We start from the raw sequence: 12,593 nt of genomic DNA, 5'->3' as shown, positions 1-12,593 counted from the left end.
GTGGCTTACTATGTTTATCTTTACTGTTATTTGCATTACCATAATTCTAAGTTCGCTAAGCGAATATTCGTTTGTTTTTTTAATGAAAAATGAATTTATTTAGGTTTATTCTTTTATAAGATTAGTTATGTTCGTCATCTTATGTTTAATAATGTTACTAATATAATTTCAATAATTGTTTGTTTTTAGATTCTCCCTTTAATTCACCATGTGCTTACCTACCCCCGACACTGAGGCATCCTTCTCCGACGCGGGGTTAAAAGTCACACTTCTCTTTTTTCTAGTAATAGATAATAATTATCTATTTTATTATAGAATTATTATAGAAGAAGATTTTTTTATTTTATTAAAGTATATATCACTATACATTCATATATAAATCTTATTGCTTAACTAAAAATATGAGAATGAAACACAAACAAAAAAAATGGTTGTCTGTAAAGTCAGTTTACGGACGATAGTTTAACGTGACAACGTCATAACAAAACATTGATGAAATGATTGCATACTTTTATGAATAAAATTAAATCATTTTTATTTTAATAATAAAAGAATAAATACTTGAAATTATACTAGCAATCAGATTTTTAAAATCCAAGAATAATTAGCCTTTATTGCCGAAATTGTTGTTGTAATAAGCAATGAAAACCACATGAACTTTTCACTTCACTTTATAAACAGTCGACGAAACAGTTCACGTGTAGATGACTTGTAATTAGTTTTAAAAACTGGCGTTTAGCTATAAAGTTTAAATATAATTATGAACAAGTTTATATAAATAAACTGTAATCAAATATCTAACATAACCTATTATTACTGCACTCGCCGACAGATGCTACTTTTTTTAATAATAAAAGAATAACTAGGCCTACTTGAAATATACTAGTAATCAGATTCATTTTCTTACGTACATTTGATGTAGAAATTATTTCATATTACACATTTATAAACAAAGTTTTAAGTTTTCACTTCTGCCGGTGCGGCGCAAGAGTACAATGAGCGTAACGGGACACAGCGCAACGGGACAATGAGCGTAACAGGGCACAGCGTAACGGAACAATGTGCGTAACGGGACACATTTTCGTGCGTGCAGCCGGCGTTTTTCCTGTAAGTTCTGTGATTCAAAATGTAAAAAAAGGCATATCGACTTAATATTTCAGCTTTATGAATGTAATTTATATTTGGTATGTGAATATATGTGATTAGAAAGGTCAAAAACACTTATATACTTGTGAGATAGACTTTATAAGTGTAATGTATGTTCTAATGGAATGTTTTTTGAAGTGAAACTTCTTTACTGAGGGGGCAACAATTTTCGAGCGTTACGAAAACTCCGACCGCATGAGGGGAACAGCTAGGCACGTGGTGGGGGAACCGGTAGAGGAGGAGAGTGCTTCAAGCATGCACTAGCGGGCGAATGGGAAGTGGAGGGGGGATATGTACGTACCGGAGCATGCTGTATGCTAGTTGTAACGGCCGGAAGGGGGTCCGGCAGGGGAGAGGTAGAAATAACGTAACAGTGACGCTGCTTGTGTTTGTCTACTCCTCAGTTTTCATAACGGCTGAGGATTGACGCTGCCATATTTCTTTTATTTTATTTAAAGAATCTACAATTTATTTATGTGTGTTGAGCTGGGGATCTTTAAGGTTTCACAATTTTAAAATTAAATGAACAGAAACAAGGTGTGATTCCGTCTGAATATAATTACGTCAAATTTATTAAAGGAAAATTTATAACAGGTATTAAAAAAATATAAACATACAATATTAATTACGTACTTAAACAGATCTCAGGTATATTCAGAAAGAAGGAAAAAATATGGGTTGACCTGAAATTAAATTATAAAAAGGTTTCATTAAAAAAAACATAAACCAATAAAAAAATACAAATATATTTAAACCATCCCAGTATATATACTTAAATCCAGAAATAATGTTTATCTGATGAACTTCGTCTGACGGCGTAGTTTAAGAAAGTTCAGAAATGGTTAAAACATACACTAGCACCGGAGGTCAGGGCTGCGTTTCCCGGAGATCACGCGGGAACATGATGCCAGGGCGCCTGTGTGTTGTAGAGGAAGGGTGATGAAAATGCCAATTCGGCGTCCGGCTCTCGGACCTGTCTGCGAACAGTCCGAATCAAAACTGATCAGAACTAGAACACAGACAGTATAAACCGGGCAGAGAATGCCCGCAAAAGTTAAGGGGAGGTTGGGGAAAGTCGCGGATCGTCACTCACCAGACAGGGAAGTTGGCTTCTATTTTCCGATGCGTCGCCAGCCAGGAACTGGATCCCACGAATACGCGGCTGAGCGCGGATGTTTCCACCATTTCAAAAGAAATAATTTAAAATAAAACTACTTATTACACTTTGTACTATGCAGACGGACTAAACTACTTAAAGCAGATTACAAGGATAGCAACCCTTATTTAATGGACTACATCGTCGGTTGCGGGCGGATGGAAGTCTTGCAGTGTCTCGTCAACTCGCCGATAATCGCAAACGGTCCGTCTGCAATCGCGACGCGAAGTGTCTTGCGAAGAACCGCGTCTCGTAATTAAAAGTAAATGTTCTATCAAAAGTGGAGGGGGGGACTGGGACGTCCGGACCGAAAGGTTCCGAAGTTCCCCGAGTGGGCATCATAAAAAACTCTGACTTTGATGTCTCGAAGTTGGTAGCACTGGCCGACTTTAGCGCTACCTGTTGAGGGGTGTCTGGAATAAAAAAGAATCGACTCGCCCAAGCCGTCCTGCTAAAACCAGGGGCTAAAGGGGCAGTCAGGTGCTGCACTCTCGCGGCCTACAGGGGAAGTTAGCTGTGAGGTTAGTAGTGTTGTCCCCAGATGTCGCGGGGGTCCATCTTTGCACACACACTTTTTATGCAAGTCGTCCTTGCGCCGGCCAACGCTTGGCGGAGTTAACGGCAGGGCAATGCTCCGAAGCTGAATTCTTAGAATCATGATGGGAGGGGGTGGGCAAAAGCGCAACGACGCTGGGAACAAGCATCCATGACGTGACTTTCAAGGAGAGAACCTAATACGTATTCGTGACGGTAAAGGCTATGGTCAGCTCGTCTCTGAGAAATTGTAACAACTCGTCCAGAGCTGTTGTATGCAGTTTTAGTCATGAAGGTAAGTAACGTTACAGGCCTGGGACGTGCCTGCAAGCGGGAGAAATGTCAAACGGGCTGCCAACAAAGTCTTAGATTTGCAAAAGATCCGATAGGTCTCTGGGAAAGGTGCCTCAGTCTACTGGCACAACGTTTAACTACGTAGAGTACACCAGCGTAACAAAGAGTAAATCGCCCTTTAGTAACCAAATTATAAAGAAAAATAAAATTTCCAAAAATAATTTAAAATGATAATAAAATTTAAAAAAAAAACGTGTCGAAATACCAAATTTCTGGCACAGTGTGTAAAATAGTTTTTTATTTGTGCCATTGAATTTCTAATTACCATTCATTTTTATGTGGATTTTTTGATCGAAAATGAAAGTAATCTATGTCTGTCCACACTAACAAGCAAGAAGTTCTCTTCCGCCGCGCGTCAGTCCTCCAATGGAATCTCCACGGACAATCTTATAATGAGGTATATTCACTTGCTCTACTCCCAGCAGCTCAGTGTAAAGTGCTGAGGCTTGCCTCTGTGGCCTGCTCGTAGAGGCGACTAGCTGCCGGCCGCACGTGCCACAGTCGCCCTAGCGCTCCTGACCTCACTACAGTCTCGCCCTTAGACGGGTCTCTCGATGTGGTTGGTCCGCGGCAGACAGCAAAAAGAGGAGGTTATGCTTCGCTTTATTTGTGCTTGAGTGTGTTCCTAAACTGACCTACACTCGGGTGGCGCTGGAAGACACTCCACGCCTGCTCCACTCTTCTGTGATCACGTTACCTGTAAGTAAGGGCGGGTATCCGATAACACGGCTGCATTCCAGCGCCGAGGCTGGGGAGCACACGGTATTTGCGCTAATATCAGTCGGCGGAGAGAGTATTGGATTCCAAGCAAACTCTGCACTCACGTGAACAGGTGAGTAGGCACTTGTTTAGCTCGAGACCTCGCTGCCTGCTGCCTGCTGCCTGCTGCCTGCTACCTGCTGCCTGCTACCTGCTCGCTCAGGCGACACTTCTTCTTGCCACTCTTCATTGATGACAGTTTTTTGACGTGATAATTTCTTATAAATCGATGAACGCCGGCTGCACGCAAGAAAAATTGTCACGTTCCACCTGAGCCGAGCGTGCAAGGAACCGGCCAACCACCGTGCGAGAAAATCTTCTATAATATCAAACAGGTTAAGGCGGACTTTCTAACTAATTGTTCGTAAATTATATTTAAAACAAATTATTTAAATTAAATTTGCAAAAACTGTAAATAATAATTGAAAATTAAAAAGTATACAATTTTTCATTAAATGTTTTCTTATGACGTTATCACGTAAAATTATCGTCCAGAAACCGACTTTACAGACAACCCCCCTTTTTTCAGTTTTACTTATTGTAACCCTTCTTCCTCCTTAATTGGAAGAGGGGTTGCGTCCCCGACTCACTCTGGGCGCGAAGGGAAAAAATAAATATTAAAAAGCTAAACAAAATAAATTCCCCACACCACTGCCCAGGGGTCAGGCCAAAAACTTCAAAGGATATAATAGCAGAGTAACCATTAAACAAACAAGAGGCAAGACTTTGGACGTATGTTATTAAAAAATAGAAATTTGCAAAAATAGTATTTACTATACATAACCATACAAGCTTAGTTACAAAAGCTGACGTTAATAATGGCAGCATCTTATCCCCATTTGCGATACTAACAATAACCTTTAAAAAATCGTAAAAATATAAATACTGATAACAACAAGTATAAAAATATATAAGGGCGTGAGGCGTGGCCACTATAAAATATCAAAATTTACTGACTGCCCTAATACCAAAAATCAAACAAGACAAACAATACAAATATATAAAAAATTCTACAATAATAATACTGAAGTACAAAAAATTTATTTAAATAAAGTTCTTAAACTCTCAATCAACGGTTTAGTCTTTCGTCAGATGTTCGTTGCTAAAGACTTGCCAAAAAAAAAAAGTTAATATCCTAGGCGTGCGCTGGCTTCCTGACCTTCCTCACCAACTCCAGAGTCTAATGCCACGCCGGGCCATAGGTACGAATTCACAAAGGCGTGAACGATGATCAAAAAAAAATTATCTTATTTTTAAGGGAAATGTAGCAAAAACTCTTCACGTAACATAACTATGTTACCACAGAAGTATTTATCATCTACTTCAAACAAAGTCTTACTTCTTTATTAACTTGCCAATGATTTCATAAAAACGTAGAATGGCCGCACCAACCAACATCAGGCTGCGCATGTAGTCCAATACCGATCGCATACATTTTATAATACTGCACAAGCTGATTATATTAGCTAAAGCCAACTTAAAGTATGCAAATTCCGAAGACAAAGTCTCAAAAACAAATTGCAAAATGTTAGTTTCTTCCAAACTTATACTTTTATTACAACTACAGGCAAACGGGCGACCTTTTTAAAAAATCCCACACTGGAACAACGTGTGAAACAAATGGGCCTCTTCACCAAACAGGCTAATAAAAGTTCCGTCCAAATAAAATTTAGTATGGGAAAATACACAGTTCACTAGGTTTGCCAAAAACCAGTGCAGCACCACGAGGGTAAAAATCAAAATCGCGGCCTCTCTTTACCTTGATTACTTCTGTATCACAGGGCAATCCATTTGCCCTGTCACCCAGCGTGGAGCCTCCATCCCAATACTCTTCGTCGCCCGTTGCCGTCCGGCACACCAGTCCGCACCGTCACATAGCTCTGTCCTCGACGGTCGCTGGCCACACACTCCACGCGGCCCCAGCTGATTTTCACTCCCGGCAAGCCGAATGTCTGACGTCATCAGCCAACCGCCGGGCGCTCGCCAAGTGGTATTTACGTGAAACACAATCGATGTTCTTAAGCTCATAATCGATAGCTACCAAACGGCGTATAACTAATTAACAGAATCAAATATAATTAAAAAAATTTACAGATAAATTAACATTAATTAAAAAAGGCGTAAAAATACGTGAAATAAAAAACCATATAAAACTAGAGACCAGCAACAAAAATAAATTACAAGTAAAAATGTGGCCCTGCCGGCCACAACCTCCGCTTTGAACAAAAAAAAATTTAAACAGCAAAGAAAATCTTAAAAAACTAAAACCTCAAAAAAAAAAACCTTGGACTTGGAGAAAAAGTATTCACAAAAACTTATAATCCAACAAACCAGCCCAAACTCAAACAAACAAACCAGCAACAAGGAAAACTTGCCTCCAAAGTCCCAGCCAAAAATTTTAACGCTCAAAAAAAAGCAAGAGAAGGATTTTCCGACAAGAAACGGAAAAGACAAGCTAAACATCACAAACCCAACAAACGGGATCTAAGTAAGCCAAAACAAACAAACAAGCTCCAAAGTCAAATCCGAAACGTATTAGACAAAACCTTCTCTCTCAAAATTATCAATAACTAAAGGTTGCAAACTAAAGCAAAGAACTATAAAAACTATAACCTCACAGGAAATATATCAAAACCATCACTGGTAATCTAAATGACCACTATAATTCCTGGTGCTGATCCTGCTCCCGCTTCTTTTTAAAGCAAAATTTTTCTGAATGACCATTTTTGCCACAAAAACCACAAACAAATTTATTTACCTCCGAAACCGAGCAATCCTTAGCAAAATGCCCTACCTTATTACACTTAAAACAAGTCTTATTACCTTTTTTTTTATTACCCGGCGTTTTAAAACAAATCGGTTTAAAATTGATTTTGCCTTTACACTTATCGAATTCACATTTAGTGTAAAAAATATTATCAACCTGGATAGCCCAAGTGTTGAGTTCCTCCACACTATTAGGTCTGCCAATAAATGCGCATTCGTGTCTGATGGCAGGATTTAGATTTTCCAAAATAATAGCTACAAAACGGTGATCATCTAACTGCAGACCAAATACATTAACGTGATTTCTAATATTCTGTATAAATTCTAAGGTGCTTTCATTTTCCCGTTGAAAACGGAAAATCAATTCCTTAATTAGATCGTCCTTCACCCTCTTAGGGCACAAATATTCCCACAAATTCTCTTTCACTACCGACCCTCCAACAGACTTATTTATACCTGACGTAATCACGTCTATAGCGATCCCGCTACATTTAGTCGAAATACACCTTAACAATTCTTGCTCATTTTGTAAACAACAATTAGTTTTCAAACTATCTACCCCCAAGCAAAACTTTATTAAATCTCTTGGCCCACCGGAGCATAAAGATGGCAACCTATCCAGTTCCTTAAAAAGCAATTTACTTTGCAGAGCAGTATTCAATGAATTTACTTGGCTGATCTCCGAATTCTCCAAATTTTCCTCAACAGGTTTTTTCCTCCCTTCTTTAATGTGGGTACTTAATTTCCTGCGTAAGGTATCAATGTCATCCTCCAGACCACTCTCTACTCCCGCTGCTTGCAAATTAGCGTAAACCTGTTCTTTGGGAAGTTTAAAAAACTATAAAACTGCCATTATTAAAAAAATCAAAAAGGTCAGCAAAATCGCAAAAGTCCAAAGTCTCTGCCAAGCAGAGTGGCGCAGGTTGTAACCCTTCTTCCTCCTTAATTGGAAGAGGGGTTGCGTCCCCGACTCACTCTGGGCGCGAAGGGAAAAAATAAATATTAAAAAGCTAAACAAAATAAATTCCCCACACCACTGCCCAGGGGTCAGGCCAAAAACTTCAAAGGATATAATAGCAGAGTAACCATTAAACAAACAAGAGGCAAGACTTTGGACGTATGTTATTAAAAAATAGAAATTTGCAAAAATAGTATTTACTATACATAACCATACAAGCTTAGTTACAAAAGCTGACGTTAATAATGGCAGCATCTTATCCCCATTTGCGATACTAACAATAACCTTTAAAAAATCGTAAAAATATAAATACTGATAACAACAAGTATAAAAATATATAAGGGCGTGAGGCGTGGCCACTATAAAATATCAAAATTTACTGACTGCCCTAATACCAAAAATCAAACAAGACAAACAATACAAATATATAAAAAATTCTACAATAATAATACTGAAGTACAAAAAATTTATTTAAATAAAGTTCTTAAACTCTCAATCAACGGTTTAGTCTTTCGTCAGATGTTCGTTGCTAAAGACTTGCCAAAAAAAAAAAGTTAATATCCTAGGCGTGCGCTGGCTTCCTGACCTTCCTCACCAACTCCAGAGTCTAATGCCACGCCGGGCCATAGGTACGAATTCACAAAGGCGTGAACGATGATCAAAAAAAAATTATCTTATTTTTAAGGGAAATGTAGCAAAAACTCTTCACGTAACATAACTATGTTACCACAGAAGTATTTATCATCTACTTCAAACAAAGTCTTACTTCTTTATTAACTTGCCAATGATTTCATAAAAACGTAGAATGGCCGCACCAACCAACATCAGGCTGCGCATGTAGTCCAATACCGATCGCATACATTTTATAATACTGCACAAGCTGATTATATTAGCTAAAGCCAACTTAAAGTATGCAAATTCCGAAGACAAAGTCTCAAAAACAAATTGCAAAATGTTAGTTTCTTCCAAACTTATACTTTTATTACAACTACAGGCAAACGGGCGACCTTTTTAAAAAATCCCACACTGGAACAACGTGTGAAACAAATGGGCCTCTTCACCAAACAGGCTAATAAAAGTTCCGTCCAAATAAAATTTAGTATGGGAAAATACACAGTTCACTAGGTTTGCCAAAAACCAGTGCAGCACCACGAGGGTAAAAATCAAAATCGCGGCCTCTCTTTACCTTGATTACTTCTGTATCACAGGGCAATCCATTTGCCCTGTCACCCAGCGTGGAGCCTCCATCCCAATACTCTTCGTCGCCCGTTGCCGTCCGGCACACCAGTCCGCACCGTCACATAGCTCTGTCCTCGACGGTCGCTGGCCACACACTCCACGCGGCCCCAGCTGATTTTCACTCCCGGCAAGCCGAATGTCTGACGTCATCAGCCAACCGCCGGGCGCTCGCCAAGTGGTATTTACGTGAAACACAATCGATGTTCTTAAGCTCATAATCGATAGCTACCAAACGGCGTATAACTAATTAACAGAATCAAATATAATTAAAAAAATTTACAGATAAATTAACATTAATTAAAAAAGGCGTAAAAATACGTGAAATAAAAAACCATATAAAACTAGAGACCAGCAACAAAAATAAATTACAAGTAAAAATGTGGCCCTGCCGGCCACATTATTTAGGCGCGTTGTGGCAAAACGATGAGAGTGAAAATTTACGAAGCGCGCGCGTAATGCAACGAAATGTTCACAGGAAGGTGGCGGACCTACATAGTAGTATATAACAGCCGCTCCGAGCACAGGGCGCAGGGTTAGGTGCCGAGGTGCTGACCACGGTCTTGGATTGTAACTTCACGGCGGCTATTTTGGATGACCTTTACCTTTGACTTTTACCTTCAAACATTTGTCAAAAATTAATCAAAATATGCCCAAATTTGGCAAAAATTCGTCATAATGTCCAATTTTTAGGAAAAAGATTTTTAAAAAATCTAAAACAAATAAAAAAAAATTCAAATTTTGAGGGAAAAAGTCCCGTTTTGAGGGAAAATATCCCGTTTTAATCCTCAAAAAATACTAGAGGATTGAAATGACCACAAAGAGACTTAATTCCTCATCTACAAGCCTCCATTAAATCTCTAAGGAAATTTTACCTAGACCAGCATGTCGTGGCCGCCATTTTGAAATTATGACGTTATTACCACCATATTGGAAATTCGTAATTATTAAGTTAGAAATTCTGGGGAAAAAATTAGTTTAATAAAAATTATTTCAAAATACAATTTTAATAAAATGTTAATTTAAAAACGCACTTAAGCCATGGAGCTCGGAGTACCTACTCGGTTCTAACTCTTCGAGAGCAAATATGGTTCCGGAACCTTCCTCCACGGAAGCCACCGACAGACTGACCTCCCACCACTAATGCCAAGGTAGATATATCGACAACTAGCATGATGTCACATCCGCCATCTTTTTCATGAATTTTAACAAGGTTGGCAGTGTTATAATAAAATTCATTATTAAAAATCTGGTCCAAGTTGGGGTTTAGATTTTTTTTTAGATTTTTACCGGAGACGTTTAATTATATATTTTAATAGCTGTTAATAGCTGCTCTGGTAGTGAATTCTAGCGTGTGTTGCTGAACTACGTACAAGTTGCGCTCATAAATTTAATGATTGACGTTGAATTTAAAAAAAAATATATTTATTTTCAATATTAATGACAAAAATTTTGTTTAAAAATTTTTTCATCTATATTTTCAATTGCATTTATATAAGTTAAGTTCCCTTATGTCAAATTTATTTTAATTTTAAATTAATGCATTCGTATTGATTAGATAATTTTAAAGTATTAAATTAGTATAACATTCAGCATATTTATTAATTTTCAATATTTATTAAAAAAATTCTCGATAATTTTAGAAAAAATATAATTTTATACACAAGTTTATTTTGTTTTTAAATACTTAGTATTTTAAAATTAATATTTTCAAATTAATTTCAAAATTTTTGTGTCTTATATAAAAAAATAAGTATAAAATTCTAACGTGCGTACATTCGTTCAAGAAACTGATGTTTAGTTTAACTAACTGAATGATGCTGCTATGAGCAAGCGCGCTTGTTATTGCACGGTGTGTCTGCATGCAAGAGTGCAAGAGCGGGCTACGGCGCACACTGCAGAGACAGGAGCAGAGCACAGCTGACGGCGCGGCCAGGCGCTGCTGTTGCCTGGCAACCAGCAGGTGCGCACCTCGTCAGCCAGGTAACACTGCCTCGCTGACGTCACTCGCGGCAAGACGAGACAAGCAGCTGTTGAGAGCTGACGTCACGAGACAGCGCTTTTAACTGTTCCGATGCACACATGAAGTCCGACCTCGCGGCCGGCATATCTCAGCGTTCCCCTCCCGATATGCACCCTTGAAGGGTAGTGTGGGAGTATCGTACCAGTTCTATTTATAACTTTCCAGAGCTTTATAACATACAGAACTGTTAGGGATCGCTCCCTGTTGCTAATCGGGAAGGTGTTAGACCAGCATCTGGGCCACCAACCCAGCATAGTCACCGCCTCAGCCACTCTACCACACTCAGCTGACCAGACAGTTGGCTGTGTCCTGTGCCCTAAGACTTTATCAGCACTGCTGGCGCCTTGTTCTGATACACAGCGACAGGGGAAGATACATTCGGCCACAACCGCGTCTCCACACGTCTGGCCGTGTCCTCTGGGGTGTAGCAGTGACTCTGCGAGACGACACCGGTGCCTGTGTTGCCCCTGTGTGCGGGCCTCCCGCTTCGCTCGTCTGCACTGCGGGCAGCCGCGCTACTCGGCGGGTTTATTCCCAGAAACTGTCGCATTGTTTCGAAAAAAGTTTGGAACTGAACGACGATTACGTGGGAAAGTATTGTAGATATGTAGTAAACTTTAACTGTAATTAAAAAAAAAATTATAAAAGTTAATTTCTTCAATAACAAAAAGGATCTTTATTAAAAAAACAATCCTCATACTACTTTGGTCTCGTGCTCGTTACTAACTTTGACCCTCGGTTTATTACAGATTCATCCTAATTATGTGATGGAATCAGAGAAGTAAGTATGATTAATTCGCTATTTCCCAGCAAAATATTCAAGCCTTAATTTCACTAAAGTTATCATTGAAAGCGGTGCGCGCAAACTGAGAGCTGTGAATTGTTCTGTGCCACGAGCCAAATAGTGTTGGCTCCGATTGCATCGCACGGCTCGCAGTAACGGAACGCTCCTGGCAGCGCACGGCTCGCAGTAACGGAACGCTCCCCGCAGCGCACGGCTCGCAGTAACGGAACGCTCCCCGCAGCGCACGGCTCGCAGTAACGGAACGCTCCCCGCAGCGCACGGCTCGCAGTAACGGAACGCTCCCCGCAGCGCACGGCTCGCAGTAACGGAACGCTCCCCGCAGCGCACGGCTCGCAGTAACGAAACGCTCCCCGCAGCGCACGGCTCGCAGTAACGGAACGCTCCCCGCAGCGCACGGCTCGCAGTAACGGAACGCTCCCCGCAGCGCACGGCTCGCAGTAACGAAACGCTCCCCGCAGCGCACGGCTCGCAGTAACGGAACGCTCCCCGCAGCGCACGGCTCGCAGTAACGGAACGCTCCCCGCAGCGCACGGCTCGCAGTAACGGAACGCTCCCCGCAGCGCACGGCTCGCAGTAACGGAACGCTCCCCGCAGCGCACGGCTCGCAGTAACGGAACGCTCCCCGCAGCGCACGGCTCGCAGTAACGGAACGCTCCTCGCAGCGCACGGCTCGCAGTAACGGAACGCTCCTGGCAGCGCACGGCTCGCAGTAACGGAACGCTCCTGGCAGCGCACGGCTCGCAGTAACGGAACGCTCCTCGCAGCGCACGGCTCGCAGTAACGGAACGCTCCTCGCAGCGCACGGCTCGCAGTAACGGAACGCTCCTCGCAGCGCACGGCTCGCAGTAACGGAACG

The sequence above is a fragment of the Bacillus rossius genome, chromosome 1 (assembly GCF_032445375.1).
Source record: "Bacillus rossius redtenbacheri isolate Brsri chromosome 1, Brsri_v3, whole genome shotgun sequence".
NCBI classification, from domain to species: domain Eukaryota; kingdom Metazoa; phylum Arthropoda; class Insecta; order Phasmatodea; family Bacillidae; genus Bacillus; species Bacillus rossius.
The sequence above is the reverse complement of the archived record's forward strand: the minus strand, read 5'-3'. Positions refer to the sequence as shown.